At 42.2% G+C, this 3,175-nt stretch overlaps 1 pseudogene; it reads right to left on the reverse strand.

The window, feature by feature from the left end:
* Nucleotides 1-1,391: 1,391 nt before the first annotated feature.
* Nucleotides 1,392-2,130, reverse strand: LOC129019170 (small ribosomal subunit protein eS4-like; annotated as a pseudogene).
* Between the last annotated feature and the right edge of the window lie 1,045 nt (nt 2,131-3,175).

Below are 3,175 nucleotides of genomic sequence, written 5' to 3' on the forward strand. Positions count from 1 at the left end.
ATATTGGCTGGGCGCAGTGGCTCACATCCATAATCCTAGCACTCTGGGAGGCCAAGGTGGGTGGATTGCTTGAGCCTAGGAGTTTGAGACCAGCCTGGGCAACATGGCAAAACCCTTTCTCTACAAGAAATACAAAAAATTAGCCGGGTGTGGTGGCGCAAGCCTGTGGTCCCAGCTACTGGGGAGGCTGAAGTGGGAGGGTCGCTTGAGCCTGAGAGGTCCAGGCTGCAGTGAGCCATGAGCGTGCCACCACACTCCAGCCTGGGTGACAGACAGAGACCCTGTTTCAATTAAAAACAAAAAAAGTGATGGATATCCCAATTACCTGACTTGATTATATGAATGTATCAAATTATCACATTTACTCTGAAAATATGTACATCTAACATGTGTCAATAAAAATAAATGTGTAAATAAATAAACTTTACCTCTTGATGACAGGAGCGGCAAAGTCACAGTGAACCAGAGCACACACAGAGACAGGAGGAATTACTGTAGCCATCTTTGCCAGAGTCTACCATTCTCCACCACAATCTACCAACAATCTATAACATCCTATCATTGCTTCTTTTTTCCTTCCTGCAAATAAGCTCATGCAAATCTTGTTTCTAAAGAGTAGGGTTTTGACCCAATATCCTTACTTCTGATAATTTACTTACAGATCTACCTGCACAACACAAAATGATATATGTACAAGATTACCCACTGTAGCACACTTCATAATTAAAAACAACCCAAGTATCCATTAATAGAGGACTGCTTAAATAAATTATGGTACACCAACAGGAGAGGACACTGTACAACTATAAAAGAAAAAAAGAAGCCCTTACATATTGACACAAATACCCTAGGATATATTGTTCACTGACAAAAATCAAAGTGCTGAGCAATATTCACTGTATCTCAAAAGTCTTAGTGCTGTTCGAAACTTTTATAACATTAGAAGTACGAGTACTATAAACATAGAAGAAACATGATTTGAAAACTTAATTGTATACATTTCTTTCCTTTTTTAGATTAATCATGCCATATGATTATTATTTTAATTAATTTTTGCGATGGAGTCTCACTCTGACACCCAGGGTAGAGTGCAGTGGTGTGATCTTGGCTCACTGCAACCTCCACCTCCCGTGTTCAAGTGATTCTCCTGCCTCAGCCTCCCAAGTAGCTGGGACTACAGGCACGAGCCACCACGCCTGGCTAATTTTTGTATTTTTAGTAGAGATGGGGTTTTGCCATGTTGGCCAAGCTGGTCTCAAACTCCTGACCTCAGGTGATCCACCCCCACCTTGGCCTCCCAAAGTGTTGGGATTACAGGCTTGAGCCACCGCGCCCGGCCCATATTATTTTTAATTACGTACAAAGATCTAACATGTCACCCAGAGACCATTTCATCTACTGCTCTGTTTGGCCACCAGTCTCTTGTCTGTCTCTTCAGCAATGGTGAGGCGCATTCCCTTTCCTTGGGTAAGCGAAATCCAGGGTTTGTTGATGTTGCTGTTGCCATCTTTCCCATGAACCACATCAAAAGAACCAGGGTGCCTCTCTCTGTCGGTGATCGCACCAATTCTTCCCAGGTTAGCACCTCCAGTCACCATACACAGGTTCCCAGTGTTGAACCTGATGAAACCAGTAATCTTGCCATTCTCCAAATCAGCCTGAATGGTGCCATTCACCTTGATGAGGGGATCAGGGTAGCAGATGGTGTGAGCACCAAGAGTCAGCAGATGAGGGATTCCTTTTGTGTCCACAAATATTTTTCTCACTTTGCACAACTTGTACTTGGCCTCCTCAGGTGCAATACAATGTACAGCAAAGGGAGCCTTGGTGTCATAGATCAGACGGAAATTCTCTCCCGTCTTGTCAGTGCTCATGACAGCCATGAATCCAGCAGGGTATGTTACATTAGTTCAGACCTTGCCATTGATCTTAATGAAATTGTGCATGAAAATCTTCTTTACTTCATCTCGTGTCTGACATACTTAAGTCTGTTCTTTAGGAAAAGATGAGGGAGAGACACTCTCTTAGCTTGTGGGGATGGGGATGGGTGGATCGATGAGGAGCAACCACACGGGTCAATTTATCCAGCATCAAATGCTATGGAGCTGCTGCCCACTTCAGATGCTTCTTGGGACCACAACCATGACAGCATTAGGCATAGAAAGAGCTTTTTTTTTTTCTTTTTTTTTTGAGACATGGTCTCACTCTGTTTCCCAGGCTGGAGTGCAGTAGTGCCATCACAGCTCACTGCAGCCTCAACCTCCCGGGCTGAAGCGACTCTCCTACCTCAGTCTCTGAAGTAGCTGGGACCACAGGCATGTACTACCACACCTGGCTAATTTTCTTTTTTTTTGGGTAGAGACAGGTTTTTGTCATGTTGCTAGGCTGGTCTCAAACTCCTGAGCTCAAACAATCCACCTACCTCAGTCCCCCAAAGTGCTGGGAATACAGGCATGAGCCAACATGCTCAGCCTTGTATACATTTCTTATTCACTTATTTAGTCTTGTGAATTTGGAATAATAAATTTTAAACTTAATGTTTTTGTTTCATTATTGTTTTCTATCTTCGATCAGAAATACTGAAACAAAAAATAAAATGTACTATTTAAAATTCACAAAACTAAATAAGTGTAAAAGAGATTTATATAATAAAACTTCCAAGTGATGTTGTTTGTAGCATTTATAATTCTGAAGTTATTAGCGCCTAAAGTTCCACCAAGGCTTTTGGGTTACCCTATACAGGGTATGCTAACTTTCACTTAAGAAAAAAGTGGATTCCATATCTTTGCTATTGTGAACAGTGGGAATATGGTACATACACACCGTGGAGTACTATGCAGCCATAAAAAGAAAGAGATCGTGTCTTTTGTGGGAACATGGATGGAGCTGGAAGCCATTATCTTTAGCAAACTAATGTGGAAACAGAAAACCAAATACTATATGTTCTCATGTATAAGTGGGAGCTAAATGATGAGAACACGTGGACACAAAGTGGGGAACAACACACACTGGGGCCTACTTGAAGGCAGAGGGTGGAAGGAGGGAAAGGATCAGAAAAAATAACTACTGGATATTAGGCTTAGTACCTGGGTGATGAAATAATCTGTACAACATACCCCCATATCACGAGTTTACCTATATAACAAACCTGCACATGCATCCCTGAACCTAAAAT

Source organism: Pongo pygmaeus, chromosome 17, assembly GCF_028885625.2.
Source record: "Pongo pygmaeus isolate AG05252 chromosome 17, NHGRI_mPonPyg2-v2.0_pri, whole genome shotgun sequence".
Classification (NCBI taxonomy): Eukaryota; Metazoa; Chordata; class Mammalia; order Primates; family Hominidae; genus Pongo; species Pongo pygmaeus.